This window comes from Neophocaena asiaeorientalis, unplaced genomic scaffold (genome assembly GCF_003031525.2).
Source record: "Neophocaena asiaeorientalis asiaeorientalis breed wild unplaced genomic scaffold, Neophocaena_asiaeorientalis_V1.1 scaffold55, whole genome shotgun sequence".
Classification (NCBI taxonomy): domain Eukaryota; kingdom Metazoa; phylum Chordata; class Mammalia; order Artiodactyla; family Phocoenidae; genus Neophocaena; species Neophocaena asiaeorientalis.
The window spans coordinates 3,811,077-3,830,284 of NW_020175684.1; the positions used below are offsets into that span (position 1 = coordinate 3,811,077).

Consider the following 19,208-nt stretch of genomic DNA (forward strand, 5'->3'; position numbering starts at 1 on the left):
AATTTTATCTCATTCATTATGTATCAGAACACAAAGAAGTCTATTGTTTAGGTCATCCTGCATCATTCTCACACAGAGTATTGAGATAATTAAATTAATCGAATTATTTTCTAATCTTTGTTTCATATAAAACTTCTAATTTTTATCTTATTAAATTCAAAAGTCTTCCCAGTATGACTACTAACAATTATTTTCTCTGCCTGGAGTAGTTCAAAACTTTTACATATACTTTTACTTTTTCCTCTTCCCTTGAATTTGTTTTCTCCCACACTCAAAAGTTTGAAAGAAAAAATATTTTTTTTTTAATTTGGAGGAGAACTTGAAAAAGAAAAGCTTTTATTGATGCACTGATAGACTGACCCGAGATTTGGAAGAGGTGTTTTTTTCATACAATACTCATCATCAAAGCAAACTGAAAAGACAAAGGTGTCTGAAATGGCTTTACACTGACATGACGCCTTAATCTGTTAAGGAAAACGGACTGCTCGCTAACCGCCTTCTCATTTCATGTTTTTTACAAACTCCTCTCGTTTCTTGATGGAGGCTTTCAGCTCAGAAATGGCCTTGGCAATCACCTTCTCTTCAAACGGGGGAGATTTTGCCGATGCCTAGATTCTTCTTGATGCCCTTTCCCTCCAGCATCGACGGTGTGGAGAAATACAGACCGTCTGTTTCTTGGGACTTGACGAAGGAACATTCGACTTCCTTTCAGTTCATCGCATCCACAAGGGAGGAGACAAATTGGTGGGCTCTGGCGTACGCCGTGGACAGGGTGGCAGGGTTTGTTGTGGCCTTAGCCTTGCCCACCTCCGTGCCAACCTCCTGGATCCACCCGGTGAGGGTAGTCAGCAGGTCCTGGGGAAAGTCCACTTTGGGGGTGCACTGAGATCGGGGGATGATCCTCCCAGCATGGCCGCCAATGACAAGAACGTTGACTCGAGCTGGTCCACACCCTTCAGTTTGGCAACAAAAGTGTTGGCTTGGACAATGTCCAGGGTTGTCACCCCAAAGATTTTACTGGGGTTGTAAACTCCATGTTTCTTGAAAACTTCCGCTGTGATTGGGATGGAGGAGTTAACTGGATTTGAAATGACGCAGATCATGGTCTCGGGGCTGTGCGGGCACAGGCAACAGTCAGGGTGGCCAGGATTGTGGCGTGGGTGTTGAGCAGGTCGTCCCATGTCATGCCTGCTTTTCTTGGGACTCCCGCGGTAATAGCCACCTTGTCGCAGCCCTCCGGGCAGTCTGGCAGCTGCCCGGCTCCGAGGTGCCCTTTCACCATCGCTCTGGTCGCGATGTGGCTCCCATCGGCAGCCACTCCGGGTGTATGAACAATACCGTGGAGGGTCGGGCGGCTCACCAAGGGGCCGCTCTTCAGGAGAAGCGAAAGCGGCTGCCGGACTCCTCCAAGCCCCCAGCACGGTTGCTTTAGCATTGTTCTGGGCCGAGGTGCCAAAGATGCGGCGGAGAGCAGTGCCCGCAGGCCGGGCGGTGGCAGGTGGGGCGTGGACCAGCACGGGAAGGAGCCAGCGAGGGACAAAAGAAGGAAGAAAATTTGATATTTCTATTTTTATTTACTACTATATTGCAAAAGGAAAGTCCCTGTAAGGAAACATGTGACTGAACAAACTTTTTCCCTTGTAATTCTTACCTGTTTTATTTTACCAATGCAGTCCAATAATACTCATATGTATTTACGGATGCAAAGATAAGTACAAAGATCAAGGTGGTTCAATAAACCCGTGACTGCTTAGAAAATTATTAAGTAATTTGGAGGCATATGTTATATTGCTAATGATTATTTAGTTATTACAGAATTTTAATGTTAAGGTTATTAATATTTTAAATATAACTTCTTCTTAACAAATATCTTCAGCAAGGTAGAAAATATTATTCCAGTTTTTCTGCATTAAAAGTAAAGTCATAATGTGTTCCCAATAAAAGGCACCAATGTTCTTTGGAGAAATGGCTGATTCTATATTTGGGACAAAGTACAAGATAAGCATGTAATATGTTGTTCTAGGAAGCAAGTATGTGTTCAAATTCTGATGTGAAAGTGTGAAAAGGGCAAGAAACTAGTGAAAAGGTGTTCCCATGGGCCAAACTTAATACAGATTGTGTATTAAAAAAAAAAGAAAAACACAGAAAGAAAGAAAGAAAAGGATTGAAGGTAATACATTATAAAATTTCAAATAACAAAAGTTTCCATGGATCCATAATGATTTTTCTTTTTTTTTTTTGTGGTACGCGGGCCTCTCACTGTTGTGGCCTCTCCCATTGTGGAGCACAGGCTCCGGACGTTCAGGCTCAGCGGCCATGGCTCACGGGCCTAGCCACTCCACGGCATGTGGGATCTTCCTGGACTGGGGCACGAACCCGTGTCCCCTGCATCGGCAGGCGGACTCTCAACCACTGCACCAGCAGGGAAGCCCCATAATGTTTTAACAAAGAAGGAAGGAGGGTAAAGAAAAGGCTCTTCTTTACTTGACAATGAAAGCTAATATGCAGTGAAAGAATGAGATAATTGGAAAGGATCACTATCTTGCCACCTTTGTGTCATAATCATCAATGAAGCTAAATGACTAGGTAAAATGTTGTTGGAGAACAGGATATTTATAAGATATTTACCGTATCTTAAAGTATCACCTTACAAATTATTGATGGCAAAAAATGAAAGATTTTCTACAATGAAGAAATCTGGTAGACAATACCATATCCAAGTGATTCAACTTAGCACAAAAATAACGAGACACAATGACTTTATGTATTGATACCTACGTATGTGAAGCAATGAAAATACATGTCACCTCTGTAATGCTTTTTGCAATGAAGCTTCATCTAGTTATAATAATGAGGCAAAATCTCACTTATCCAGATTGTGTGATATTCCATATTAGAGATTGATTATACAAGTGGACAATGGTTGACCTGCAAACTAAAGAATGCCACTTGCCGTCTGTTTCTACAAGGATGAAGTCACTAGCCAATAGAGTCGCTGACCTTTAACACACCCTGAAAGGAGTTCAGGGCAAAGATCAGGAATGAGGCACTCGATGCTCTGGGAAAATCTGGCTGAACAGGCTTCAGATAGATATTTTCAGAAGAAAATTTAAGGAGCACAATTTCTTGCATCTTCTTATACCTAGGAAAGCGGTAAAATCACTAATGGAGACATTTACTCTTCATGACTAGCATCAACCTTCTACTGAGATGTATACTTGATTGCAAGTACCCCCATCACCAAAATCATGTATATACTGACCTCCTTCCCCACCACCTCTTCAGAACAGTCCCTCAGAGCTATCTGAGAGGCTCCCGGGCTACAGTCCTCAGTAAGCTATAAAGAAAACTGAATTCACAGCTCTCACATTGTGCTTTTTTTTTTCAGTTCACAGACCATCTATAAAAGTAGAACTTTCACCCACAATCTGCAGCAAAGAGCCCAGGAAGTCAAATCATTAAAAACAGTATGACTTCCAGTCCAGAAAGTCAACCTACTATCTTTCCACAAGACTTGTAGCATATCAGAATGTTTCTCTAGCAACCAGTCTAGGATAGCTTTTTTCTTTTTTTTTTTCTTTTTTTTTTGTGGTATGCGGGCCTCTCACTGTTGTGGCCTCTCCCGCTGCGGAGCACAGGCTTCAGACGCGCAGGCTCAGCGGCCATGGCTCACGGGTCCAGCCGCTCCGCGGCATGTGGGATCTTCCCGGACCGGGGCACGAACCCGTGTCCCCTGCATCGGCAGGTGGACTCTCAATCACTGCGCCACCAGGGAAGCCCTAGGATAGCTTTTAAATGCCTTTTTTGTTGGTCTACAGAGAGAGTCTAATTCCTGGAAATTATTAAAGTGGTGAGATAAAAATCTAAATAGGGTGGTAGAAGCAGAAATTTAAAAGAATCATGGATGCTTTAGAAAAATATATTAATAGTTCATATGGAGCTATTGATATTTGTGTCAAAGGAAAGTGAATTTCTAAAAATAGCTTCTGGGATTAAACTATGTGGAAGAATATGGTAATATGGAAAGAAACAGTATTCTCCATTTTTACTGTGAAAAATTGACTGATACCACAGTACAGAGTAATGTTTATGTTGAAGGAAGAATTTACTAATGTTAATAGTAAGAACAGTATCAAGGAGTAGTTTTACGTATTGACCACTGAAGTTTCTAAAAATTCTTCTTTTTCATTGCTTCTTTCTCTATTTCCTTTTCTCCCTCCTTTCCAGCTTTCCTTCCTGCCTTCCCCTCCCTCCTCTCCCTACCTTCATTTTTGTTGTTCCTTTTTTCCCTTTATCCTTTCCTCATTATTCTAAAATTTATTCATTAAAAATAAATATTCATTAAGCATCTATACTGTGAAAGTTTCTGTTTTCTTTCTGGGTCAGTAGCAGTCTTATGAGTTAGCTTAACACTGGAATTAGATATTTGAGTTTCAGATCATGAAGTCAGCTTGTTCAATCTGATAAACTACCACTTCATTTACATAGATGATGAAAATATCAACTTTATTATTAAGACAAATTTGAAATGAATGAATGAATTATTTGGTGCAATAAATAAGCCTACATAATTAAAACTATGACCTAAAGTTTATTACAATCATCTATCAAAAAATAAAGCATGTGTGCATGGTTGTGTGTATGTGTGAATATGTTTGGTGTGTGTGTAGGGTCCCAAAGCCAATTATTGTATTATCAGCCAATTCTTCAGAACTAACAGCTGAGACTTGGACTTAATGGCATTTTGAACTTATTTCTGCCATTTGGGATATGTTTGCCAATGTTAACTCACATTTTCTTTTTAAACCTGTTTCTTCCATGTAATTCTTCATGACTGTATGAACCATTATTGATATTATTTATTTCCATTTTGCAGGAATGTTTAATGTTTCTTTGCTTTTTGAAATTTAATCACTAACCTTGTGAATACCATATGTTTCTCTTCATCTTTCTCTGGGGTAAAATTTTAACGTCTGTTCTAGGGCATACAGATTTTTCCCATTGTTGCCAAACACATTACAGATATTAAAATTGTGTGTAGTTCATGTTCCAGTGAATTGAATTAGCTTATCAGCTGAATGGTTACCTATTCATTTGTTTTGTGAAGGAGAGCTAAAAGGCTTAGGTGCTCGCAGACTGAAGGTGAATTTAAAGACATGATTTAAGCCTTGCAATAGTACAGAAATATGCAGTGTGTAAAATGTGGCTGAATTTTTTTGCATATGATAAATGCTGATTTTGTTGTTGTCCTTGTTCTCTCTGTAGTTCACTCTCTGTCATTCCAAAGCATTTAGGCTCTTCTGTGTCCACCATAACTGGGAATGGAAGTTTTCAGCATTAAGCATGTAAGGGCCACAAATAACTTTCCCAGGATTTTCATCCCCAGGGTGGCAAAGAAGCCACAGAATGTACCTGTGGCTTTAGGATTGGTATGAAAATAGCAGCAAGAACAATAGAATCTGAATAAAGTCAGCAGATAAGAAAGAGGAATATTTCAATGATAACCTAATGAATGAATGACTGAAGACTAGATGGGATGAAGAAAATCTCAAAATTCCCCTATTGAGATATTACATCAAGGATTAAGTGAACCCAACAAAATCTCAGCACTGGGTAAAAACCCTAGATTGAATGAGTTAAAATTTTCAACCTCAGTGCTATGGGCATTCAAAATAGAAATCAAGTTGAATCATCGGGAAAAATATGTTATTTCTTTTATACAGTTGAATTTGTGTTGACATTCATAACTATAAATGTCAAAAGAGAAAATAAGCAATAGGCCTTTAAGGCTTGTATGTTTCTTGCCATATTTTAACTGTGCTTCCACTTTGACATGCTGAGTTACTATTCTTTGAAAAGACACTAACCTGGCATTACTTAACAGTATGTATAGTTTTTATCAAATGACCAAACTTTCTTCTCACTTATGTACTAAACATTTCTTAAAGTATTTCATTGTCGCTTGAAATGCAAATTATTTAAGTAGTAACATTTACTATGAAAATTATGTTCTCTGGTTTCATCATACTGACTCATTGTTTAATCCTGGTTTCACTTCGTAATTGCTGTGTGATCTTATTAATCTACCTCTTCTAGTCTGTTTCCACCTCTATGATATGAAACTAAATATAACACTTCACAGCTATTTTGTTTAATTTAATTTATTTTTTTATATAGCAGGTTCTTATTAGTTATCTATTTTATACACATCAGTGTATATATGTCAATCCCAATCTCCCAATTCATCACACCACCAGCCCCCACGCTTCCCTCCCCACAACTGTTTTTTAAGAACTGTAAAACTAATCATAATAGTAGTAATGGTATTAAAAATAGTACTGTAGAAATAATAGTAATAGTGGAAATAGTAGCAATAATATCAAAAGGGGAAAGAAAAAAAACAGTTAAAATTTCTGAGCAAGCATCGTGCTAAGCATTTTCTCCATGAACCACGGTAGACATTTTCTAGGGTTTAACTCATTTAATATTCACAGCAACTCTAGAGGTAGGCAGTGTTTTACCCCATCATATAAATTAGAGAATTTAGGTTCAAAAGATTAAGCCACTTCGTTATACTACCCAGATGATGCATGTTGGCTATAATTCACATTTAGAGCTTGCTTTCCCAATCACCATACATGATATAAAAGGAAAAAAGTAAGTCAGGCAACAAACATGAGCTCTTTTCCTGACCTCTACAGTAGTTCTCAAACTTTGGGACATCAGAAATATCTGAAGGACTATATGATGCCAATGATGCTGCTGGTGCCGCGATCACACTTTTGAGAATAGCTGTTCTAGATCGGATATGTGAAGGAACCCATGAAGTTATAATGTGGCCTTGCTGAATGAAATGTAGGTACTACCTATACATAGATAAGTACAGACTGTCACCTAATTTGAGGATATCATTGACAAAATATTTTCTGTTGTCTGAAATTTCATCATTAGAAAATCATTACTTTCCACTATTATATTTTCTCAAGTGGAATTAATATTTTGGAAGATATATAGAATCTATTCATCCAGTTATGATCACTTCAGTGGACAAAAGTGTAATACAAAGATGAATAATATATGACCCTTAGCTTTAAGAGTCTTAAAATCTAGAGAATGAAACTAAATCTATAAGCAAATAATGCAACAAAGCTTATAGACCTTATGCAAAAAGACAACAAGTATATATGGCATCAAAGCAGAGGATAATAAGTCTACCTGAATTGGAGTATGCAGTGGAAAGTTGAAACATTGAAAAGTAGAATAATTGGATAGAGGAGCTGATGTTTCAGCTAAATGTTGAAATCCAAGAATTTATACTAATCAGAGCATAGGAATCAGGTTGGTAAAGCATGGGATGGAGGGAGCATGTTATAGTAGATGACTGAATAGCTAGGCAGGTACCAGATTAAGTATAGTTTTTTTTGTTGTTGTTTTTTTTTTTTTTTTTTTTGAAAGATTAAGTATAGTTTTATGTCTCCAACTAAAACATTTGGACTTCATGCTGATCACAATAGTGAATTTCCAAATGTTTTTTGATCAGGTATGAAATATCTGCTTTGTGATTTACAAGGAATAGTCTGATAGTTTGCAGGGTTTACTGACCAGGAAGCAGATCAAGATTAGTAATATTAATTTTATTAATAAACTAATCCTGAGAAATGAGGAGTTCCTCAAATAAAGAGGTGGCAATATGCATATACAGAGGGAATAAATTTGACAGGTAGCCCACAAGTGAGTAACAGGACATTTTTGTTTTTATTTTTTTTTTTAATTCTATGTGACTAGTGTAGCTAGAGACTAAATAAAGGATGCATCAGATTTTGGCTAAGAAATTATACAAATCAGTGGTTCTCAAACTTTTGTTTACTAGAATCTTCTGGGAACAACTATTAAGACTTTCGGTACACAGTTCGCACCCCTTACAATTAATCCAGAATCTTTGGTAGCAGCTGTAATCCCCACATGAGCCCAAGGTCCAGCCCAGTTAGGTATTCACCATTATTATAGATAATTGTGCCATTTCCTAGGTAGGAAACAGATATGTAATGTGGATAAGACTGTACCAAAAAAGAATGTAGAGAGAAAAATAAATTGAAAATATAGGAAAATAAATAACAGTGGAATGAATGACCTGGAGATTTTAGGATGAAGAATGCAGGTGGAGACACTAAAGTTCAAATTTAAAAAAAGATATAATTCTTGAAACTAAAGGAAAGGAGGTAATGAACAATTTAGATATAAATACAATCTCACTGAAATAGCAGGGAGCTGGAATGTTCATATACAATAGCCTCAATTCACTCTGCTAAAGAGTGGCTGTGCTGCCTGCAATGACAGAGGAGAAAGAGAAAATTGGAGTAGAGAACTTGAGGAAAACATTCTCAGCTGTTGAACTGCATAACTGGGCATAATTGGTAGTGGGGTGCTGGTAGAAATTAGGAATTTCTAAGTGAGAGAAATCATTTAAAAAGGAGAGAAGATCACCAATGGAAAGTGCCTGTTTGCTGTTATTTGCTCTAATCATGAATTATTTTCTTACTTCCGGAAACCCCCCTGTTTTTTTAAGCATTACATTAAAAAATATAGTGCGGTCATGTTCTCATATGCCTTGTTCTTTTGGTCAAGTTGTATGTCCAGAATTAAGTACCTGACCCCACTGAAACTAGTTACAGCCCTTCCTCAAGGCTTTTGTAATTTGAAATAAGAATAACCAGGAATCATTTTTTTCTCTGGTGTGAGCTTCTAGCAAATGTGAGACTTGGATTCTGTGAGACTGCTTTCTTCACCGTGTGGGATGGATGGTCTGAAGTCAAAGCTGAAGAAATGCCGAAAAAAGAAAAGCACTAAAAAGAAGACAAGATCGGGAGGAAAGTTATTAAGATGTTCCAGCTCCATTCCTGAACTTCCTGTTTTGTGGTTATCTAATCTTAAATTGGAAGTATATTGTTGTATCCTGGTATATGTCAAGAAATAATTCCTTTCATTGTGGATTTTCAAAAAGATAGCTATCAAAAATGTGTAAACCTTATAAAACTGTAATGTGGAAACTACACTTCCCAATCCCCTGCAGTAAGTTGTGGCCACATCCACTAGAATATAACTGGAAATGATGTGGGTTTTTTTCCAGGCCAAATGAACCAGGAAGCATGGATGCCTTTTCTACCCTCTCTTTTTCTTTAAACTTGGATGAAGAATACTCTGAAGCCCTTTGAAAATGCAGAAATACAAAAAGAAAATAGCCTAAATCCCTGAACTTTCAAGTGGAAGAAAACAGTTAAGTGAAAGCTACAGCTGCTACAGATATTTACAGGATAGAAAAATAGCCCTGATCGTGTTAAGTTACTGAAATTGTAGAATTTATTTATTATAGTGACTAGTGTTTCTCTATCTGCCTAAATGATGCACTAAGACAATTTGGACTTAACTACATCATAACAAAGAATTTCCAGCGTGGTAGTCATTGTTTTGTTTGCTAAATATTAACAGTCTTTAGGAAACATAACACTCTAAATTATCCCCTTGTAGGACTAAGTGATCAGTTCTGGCCAACAGTTATCAGCAGAATTGACTTATATCACTTCCCTGTAAGAACTTTAATTTGCATTGTGAAACACAATTGAACTTTTTTTTTTCCTATTTCTCCTTTCCTTTGGTAACTCTACCTACATACATATCTGATTCTTTGCAGTTGTAAAACATCACTTTTTCATATATTCCTATTTATATTGTGTCTCAGAGCTTTATTTTAGAATGTTTCTTTTGCTATGTCTTTAAATTCATTAATATTTTCTTTTGCAGTGTCTAACCTGATGATAACCCTATCCACTATATTTTTCATCTTGAACATTGTGGTTTTCCATGCTTAAAGTTTTATTGGCACCTTTTCTAATACCTTCCATGTCTCTCTAAAAATTTTCATTCTTTCCTCTAGTTTCTTGAATATCTGAAATAAAGTTAAAATAACTGTTGTTAATGTCCTTGTCTACTAATATAGCATATGTGTCAATTCTGTGTAGGTTTTGATTGATAGATCATTCTTTTCATTGTGGAGAGAATTTTCCTACCTCTTTGTATGCCTGGTCATTTTTAATTGAATACCAGACACTGTGAAGTTTACTTTCCTGGAAGCTGAATTTTTATTTCATACTCCTTTAAATAATATTGTGCTTTGTTCTAAGATGCATTGAAGTTACTTGAAAACAGTCTGATGTTTTTGGGTTTGCTTTTCAACATTGTTAGCTTGGACCAGAGCAGAATTTATCTGAGGTTTTGACTCAATGCCCATGAATTATGTTGGTTTCAACTCCAAGGGGTGGGAATTGTCACTATTCTCAGACAGGTGTGAGATCAAATCACTATTTCCTCTGATTCTTTCAGGTTTTTCTTCCTGAGCATCCTGCAGTTTTTTCATATGTCTGCTGAATAGTCAAATGAGGTGATCTGCAATTTTCTGGAGTTCTCTATCTGTACGTACCTCTCCTCTCTGGTGTCGTGCTTTGTCACTTCTAGTGCCCCTGCTTCCCTGCACTCTCAGCTCCATCTTCTCAAAATGGGAAATCCATTAAACTCCCACCTGGGATTCCCCATTCTGTGCTGTGATACAGAAAGTCTTAAGTCTTGAACCCGTTACATAATTTGCAGGTCCATTGCAAAAGGAAGGTACAAGAACCCTTGTTCAAATATTATGAAGAATTTCAAGACAGTGACAGCAGGCACTGCACCAAGTATCAGACTGTGCAGCAGCACACGTTTCATGGCTGTGAAGCCAGCCCTGCTCAAGGAAGTGATTTAGGACAACAGCAGTGCTCTTCTAGTTGTTTCCATATGTCATGGCTTGTTATCCTTCATTGTCCAACGACCAGTGATTTTTTTTTTTTTTTTTTTTTTTTTTTTTTTTGGTGACACCACCAGGGAAGCCCTGGCCAGTGGTTTTAAAAACACATTTTCTTTTATTTTATTCTGATTTTTAGTTTTTTCAGATGAAAGGAAATCCTTTCTTTGTTACTCTCCCTTGGTCAAAAGTGAAAGTTCCCCTTACTAATCAATGTTTCAATTACATAGTGGCCTTTTTACCTTGAAATGATGTTGGCATAACAATTATTTTTCTTGGATCTTAGCAATTCAGTTTAACAAGTAATACTAGATAGTAAATAACATTGTTTTATTTAGTGTTCATTTAAAATCTGATACATATAGCTGGATTACTGTCTTTGGTACAGCTATTAGAATTATTTAAGAAGGCGATTTGTATTTGGTTGTGATAAAATTTGAGATTTCCTGACCAGATGTGCTGTTTACTGTTGCTCAAGTACCTGGATAAAAACTAATTGCAGACTTTCTCTTTAGATGAACAGATATTCTGGTTGTCTGGTCTTGGAAGCTACCTCTAATTAAATTAATTAGAGCACAAATTAAAAATTTCATTTTCTGCAGGAACTTGATAGGTGACACAACTAAGTATTGAGGGCTAATATAAGGTATTAATGCAGAGGAGTGTATGGATGACTGAGGAGTGGGCATGCAAAGAATGTGTCATTTTTTTTAAAAAAAGCTACAAATGTAGCTGTTGATGTGAAAAATAATCATAAAAATATTGTACAGGCCCAAAGTATATGATATCCATGTGTTTATTTCTGAGTATGGGTTCTGTTTTATGATCACTGCCTAAAAGCATTGTTATTTGAGTTTTATTTTTTTTTTAATCAAGGAAAGTTTGTTCAAAAAGAATGATATAGAAACATAAAATAACAAATTATAATAAACTGGAATGACTCTAGTTGAAGCTGTGCAGCTGTGAAGGAAGGTCAGTGCCCACAACTGCCCATACCTCCATCACATATTGATGGTCCCTAGATGAGAGTATATCAAGTTGTTTTCTTAGAAATCAAATGGATAAACATTTCCACTGGACAGCCAGCTTTTTTTTTTTTTAATCCGAGGATGGTTAAAGCATTGCATTTAGAACTATTCTTTCTAATATAGTAACCACTAACCACATGTGGTTATTAGGTACTTGAAATGTGGCTCATTCAAAATATGATCTGCACACCATATTTTATAGACATAGTAAAAAGAAAAGGTAAAATACATTAATAGTAATTTTAGTATTGATTCCATGTTGAAATGATATTTTAGATATATTGGATTAACTGATATATATTATTTATATTAATTTTGCCTTTTGTAGTATTTCTAATGCAGATACTAGAAATTAAAAATTGAATATGTGTCCCCCATTTTGTCTTAATGGACAGTACTAGGTTCAAAACACTTGGGCATTAGAGAACATCAGAGAATAACAATGCATAGAGCATGGTGGCAATGAATTGTTTTTGAACTCTCAATTTTTTGAGATTGAACCAGAAGTTTTTTTTTTTTTTTTTTTTTTTTTTTTTTTTTTTTAAACCACTGTGCCACCAGGGAAGCCCCAGAAGTTTTTTAAAGAAGAAAATGCATTAAAGCTATTTTTATTATTGAATCCTTTTAAAATTTGTATAAATTAGCATTACGAAAAACAAGATTTTTCTTTCATCTCTGCTTCTCTTCAGTAGCTTTGCTGTTTTTAATAAAGTCATATTTTTCCATATATATATTTAAAAAATTTTACCTTTATCTAATTTTATCCTTGTTATAACCCTGTGAGATAACAGACATTATCTCCATTTTATCTTTACCTTTTCTTGACTCATTTGCCTCTATTTAGGGAACAGGGCAGCTTAGAACAACGGTTCATCAGTGAATAACTCATAGTTTATTAATTCAACACTTACAGTCAAGAAATCCTTTTTATCTTATTTTCACAAAACCAATACACTTGAAAAATTGGCTGTCTCCAGTATCATTCTTGGAGTTCCACAGGCTACTTATCCATCTAGATGAACTCACTGTGCCTCCTTAAGCTAGCATTTCACCTTGGATATTATACCTGTGGCCCTTTGGAGACAATGCCATTGCAAAGCTACTTCTTAGAAACATGAAAGACAAGAATTTCAGCCCGTGGTAGGCTAGGAAGGAAGGCAGTATTATGAAGTCCAAAATTTCTATCTTTCCTCAAATAATGCCCCATAGCGCAAATAAATTGGTTACAGCTGAACTGAGGTCTATTTCATGGAAATAATATAGAAGTTGCAGCTGTGCACAGTCACCAACTAAACCATCTGAGGTGCGCTCACAATGGCCTGCTGGTGGTAAACCATCAGTGGTGTGACCAAACACTTTCTTAAGTGCTAGATGGCCTTATTTGAACTGTGGAGAGAAAGGGAAGTTCTAGACAGACTATCAGTGTAACAAATAGTTGCCCACTTTGGGCTATCAATGTTGCAGAATATGGAAAAAAATACTTTCAAAAATAACCTTGTGTTTCTTTCTTTCGTGTTTAAACTTTATGGATATGTCTCGATATCACAATTATTTTGAAAGCCTCTGTACAGTTTTCTAATGGTGCTGTGATAAATTACCACAAACTTGGTGGCTTAAAACAACACATATTTATTATCCTGCATTTCTGTAGAAGTCTGACATTGGGCCTCATTGTCCTAAAATTAAGGTGTCAGTGCCTACTTCATTTTGTTCTGGAGGCTCTGGACAGAATCTGTTTCCACATCTTTTCCAGCTTCTAGAGGCCACCTACATTCCCTGGCTCCTAACCAACTTCCTTCACCCTCAAAGCCAGTGCCTTTTATTTTTCTGACCATTTCTCCCCTAGTCATGTCTCCCTTTGATCACAGATGGGAAAAGTTCTACATTTTTAAGGATTCATGTGACTAAATTGGGTCCAGGCTAATGTAAGCATCTTGAGGACCTTAATCACATTTGCAACATCTGTTTTCCCATAGAGAGTAACAAACAAATTCTTGTGATTAGAATGTAAACAATCTTTTTTGGAGAGGTGGGGGTAGGGGTGCAGTACTCTGCATGCCACAACCTCTATCGCTCTGAGCATTTCCACAGGACATATGTCTACTAAAGGGAATAATTCTCGTCTTTTCATTTCATAAAGATATTCTGCCGAAGAACACATTGTAAAGGCATTAAAAAAATTCCTGCTCATCTATCAATCAAAAACCTTTTTAAAAGCAGTTTATCTCATTATGACATCTTTAAGTCATTTAACCCTCTATCTAAATCAAAGCTTAGATTTACACATTAATATGGACACATAAGGAAAGTTAAGAAGTAAGATTTACCTTGGGCTTTATACTTTTCCTCTTTTAACCATGGCAAATTTTATAGATCTGACATTTTTAAATTACTTTCACCTACAAGAGAAATTTTTAAAAAATATTTCAAAAGACAAATCCTATTTATGATTCAAAATCTTATTTAAGATTCAAAATAAAGTGATTAGGAAGACTCCTTTACACTTCCTGCTGAGTTTACCATTTTTAAGGCAGGGTAAATATTAAGCCATCATCAATAAAAATTTATTTACTGTTAGAGTTCTCCAGAGAAACAGAACCATTAAGAGATATATCTCTATCTCTATATCTATCTATCTATCTATTTATCTCTCATCTATATACCTATCTAAAGAAAGATTCATTTTAAGCAATTGGCTCAAACAATTGTGGCAGCTGGTATATCTGAAATTTGCAGTATTAGCTAGCAGCTTAGAAATTCAGGTAACAGTTGATGTTTCAGTCTTAAATACAAAATCTGTGGGTACACCAGTGATCTGTAAACTCAGACAAGGTTTGTATGTTGCAGTACTGAGGAAGAATTGCTTCCTCTATTATGGAGGGTAATCTGCTTTACTTTAAGTCAGCTGAGTGTAAATGTTAATAGCATCTGCAACTACTTTTATAAGAAAAGAAAATCTAGACTAGAGTATGATTAAAAAACTGGTTACTATGGCTTACCCAAATTGACAGATAAAGATAACCATCCCATTTATGGAAATTATTATGGAATAAAAGCTTCATCTGAAGGACTCATTATTTTTTTAAGGACATTTTAAAATTAAATCTGTTGATTCAATAATTATAGAGTGCTTACCACATAGATATTTACTATGTAACATTATATATATATATATATATATAAATATATATGCACATATATGTGTTTATGCATATATATTTATAGCATTGGCCATATAAACATGAATGAGACACTGACCCTGAACTCAAAAAGTTGTTGTTTAATGAAAAAGGTAAATATATGTGCAAAGCATCACAGTGTAACATTCTTGGTGCTAAAAGAAGTATGAATTCTGCAGCATGATTGCAGCATGAAAGGAGTGTCCACTGACATAGGCCCAGGTAGCCATGCTTGAAGAAGTGGAAAAAACTGGCTAAGGGACAAAGTAGAAAGGGCATTGCAGGTAGATCATAGACCAAATAACATTAGATTTCACCACCTGTTTGGAGAACTGAACATTTTAGTGTATCTGAAATTCAGGGCAGGATGTTGTTAGGAAGGTAATTGGATTCCTACTGTGAACAGCCTTGATTGTCAGACCATATCTGTCTTGGAGGAACCAAAAGCCCATTAAAGTAGTGACTGTTGTTTAAGGGTGTACAATAGATTTAACTTCACAGTCCTTAAAAAAGGCCACTTCCCTTTGAAGAAAGATACCAACTCTTACTTGATCCCTCGCCAGTGTGTCTAAAGATAGAAAACATGAAGATACTTATTCAGTCGGCCCAAATATTAAGGAGCTGAGAATTGGTTTTAATTATTCTTGTAGCCTTTTAATAACTTTCACAGATGATTCTGAGTTACAACACTGCTTTAGAACCAAAGCATTTAAGGACTGTAAGTCGGGGGAGAATTGCTTTTTTTTCTCCTGTCTACTTTTATGCTCATTTTAATGGATACAGGGCACAAAATAGAAATGAAATCATTTTCTTGTTAAATATTTCTCCTTAAAATGTTAAATAATTACTAAATATGGAAGTTTTAAAAAATAAATCATGGCTGGTTTCATATGATTCAGACTACTGCATTCTACTGAAGCTGCAGGCACATGAATGCATGAGTGTATTCATCTCTACACTGCATAAGAAATTACCACAAATTTAGTGTCTTAAAACAACATTTAGTATCTCACAGTTTCTGTAAATCAGAAATCCTGCTACAGAGAAACTGGATTTTCTGTATCAAAAATATATACACACACATATATATATGTGTGTGCATATTTATATATATATATTTTCAATGCTTGAAAGCACTGAGATGGAAACCTTATTTGTATGTAAATAGGTATTTCTATGTTGAATTGTTGACTATCACAGATTTGCATTAAACATGTGAAAATTCAAAGCAAGGTATATAATGATCCCACACATTGCATTTTTGCTACAGTAAATTTGATCATTCTCAAATTCTCTGTGAGAGGGCGTTTCCATCTCTCCAAGTCTTTCCAGGGATGACTTAAATTCGGTAGAATGTTCACATTCACAGGCACACCTGGCAGCAAACAGTTCATGTGCTGTGGTCCCTACAACACAATGTATCACTGCACAACGAGAAAAGCACTGCAGAAGATGATAAACACCCTTTCAAGACTTCGGGATGGAGAGTAGTTAAGACCAGAATTAGATGATTTGCATCAGAGGAAATATTGTGTTCCTAAAGTGAACTTTCATTGGACGGTCAATATCTGCAAAACTATAACTGAAAATCTGAAACTGTTCATACCTTCTTCTAGAGGCACAGCTTCTATGTTGTTTCTACAGTTATAATGCTGTGGGTCAGGATTTCCATCTCATGTCCACTATCCAGTTCTGTAAATCCTAATTTGGGACAGAATTCCAATCTTTATATGAAACATTGAGGCAAATTATTTCTCTGTTATAATTTGTATTTAGTGGTCCTTTTTTTGTTCCACTAAGAGAACGCTATTTAACGAAAAATAACAGTGCTATTTTGTGCATCATGTCGTCAGAAAAAAAAAATTGTTTCTTTGTATTCTGATCTTCTTTATTTCCTCTTTCAGGTCCTAACAACACAAAACAAATGCTCCCAACTTATCCATATCATTTTATCTCCATCAGTTTTTCCCACCATGGCTTTCTCACTCTTCTGTGCCCCCATCTTCATATATAACTAAGATAGCCAGGTAATACGCATTAAAATGTTTAGAGTATCTGAGTTGAACAGAATATTTCTAAAATTTGTCATCAGTTTTTTGAGTTCCTACCTTAGTCTTTCAGTGTTTTACACAGGAGAATTCATGTTATCCATTCATAAGCAAGTACTTAAAAGTGTTGTGTCTGGCTCATAATTAGGTATTAAGCTTGAAATATTTTCTTTAGTAGACAGGTTAGAGCACACATATCTCCTGATAAGATATATAATAGAATAGATTTAAATAACTGATTAACTAAACAAATGAGCAAATTGCTTCATAGATCATTTCTTTTCCACTGTACAGAAAAGTGCCTGACTCAGTGCTTGAAAATTGTCTGACTTTTCACCATATACAGTATGGTTTCATATTATTTTCAATAAGAGTTGGCATAAACTCTATTTACAATATCCCAGTGTCATAGTGGCCATAATAAAGAATATAACCCCTTGGTTCCTTCATTCTGTCATTTATTAATGTATATAACATTAGTAGATTATTACTGTGTGTCAGCCATAGTGCACAGAGTATGAATCAGACATGTACCCTGAATGCAAAAAAGATGCAATATAATAAGAAACTTGATATTGCAATTGCAAGTTCCATTATGTCATTTTGGATATGTTAATCTTTATTCCTGCTCTCCATATGCTTTTGCAATGGAAGTTGCCTACTCCTGCCTCATCTCCACCTTGCATCCTTTCAGTTCCATATGCCTCGTTGGTCAAGCTTCATGCTAAATGACCCAGGCCTTCCACTTTAGGGTCATAGCGATTCCATCAGGATGTTGATGCATCACCAAAGCATTCAATTTACATCACCTACAGTCTATGCAAAATTGGCTTATAAAGATGATACTACCTTAGGACAATTTCTTGCAAAGAAATTTGAACTAAGACCATGTAAAGACTTTGAGTGGTGAAGTTTCTGAAAGGTAGTAAGATTGAATTAGGCTAGACAAGGTATTATGGGCCATGTTTCCCTGCATTGGAAGAGAACAATACTTCCTATTAGTACCTGAGGTATGTTGGATATTTTGAGGACTGTGACAGGTGATCTGGGGTTAGTAGCCCTGGGAATCTGTTAAGGAAGAGGATCCTCAGTGGTGCCATTATTCAAGTAAACAAGGCTGGGAAGACTTTATCATCTTTTTTTTTTTTTTTAATTTGTTAATTTAATTTAATTTTTTTTTTGACCGTGCCACACCGCTTGCAGGATCTTAGTTCCACGACTAGGGATTGAACCCAGGCCCTGGCAGTGACAGTGCTGAGTCCTAACCACAGGACCACTGGGGAATACCCTATAATCTTGGTGACTTACTTTGGGAAGAAGTTGAATACCAAAATAATCCAAGCTTGGTGATCATTATTCTGTGTGTGGTTCATACGAGGAGTAAACTGAGACTCTTCCCACCATGCCATTTCTAGGCATGAGTATAAAACACACCATCTATAAATGGGGAACCAAATGAGGGAAAATATTATTTACCATGTGATTAAGTAGTTTATAAATCCACTATCACTAACAAACTGTTGGTTGCCTTAGAATGGGAGCCAGAAATTTCAGTGATGTATTTTGGTGTGTGAGGTATGTAGTCAAAACCATTGCTGGGGATTGAGTTTTCTAATGATGAACACAATATCTCCATTCCATAGGTTCTTTCTATAGTGACTTAGAATTTTTTTTCTCCCCTTGAAACTGAATGGCTCTTTATGACTGTCTCAGTATATTGCATAATCATGCCATGCCCATCTACCATGGTCATTTGCAATGCTCACTCTTGAAAAAGCAGACTCCACGGAAAGGGTCTGTGTATGGGTATTTGCTGACAGTATAGATGAGGTCCCAGCTGATAGCTAGTGCTAAATCGACACCTATGTGAATTTACCTTTTGAAAGTAGATCCTCCAGCTCTAGTGAATTGCTTCAGCTGAACCTCTTAAAATAAAGACAAGCTTCCCTCTGAATCTTTCCCAAACCCTGCCCAAACTACAGATACATGTACAAAATAAATGATTTTTGTTCTCTTAGTCCACAAAGTTTTGTGATGTTTTTATGCAGCAATGGATATAACTAGCAACTAATACATTGTGTTATCCTTGATCTTTTTTTTTTTTTTTTTTTTTTTTTTTTTT

The 19,208-nt window shown here is 36.0% G+C and overlaps 1 pseudogene; it reads right to left on the reverse strand.

The window, feature by feature from the left end:
- Positions 1-500: 500 nt before the first annotated feature.
- On the reverse strand, positions 501-5,874 carry LOC112390929 (malate dehydrogenase, mitochondrial pseudogene; annotated as a pseudogene).
- Positions 5,875-19,208: the final 13,334 nt, after the last annotated feature.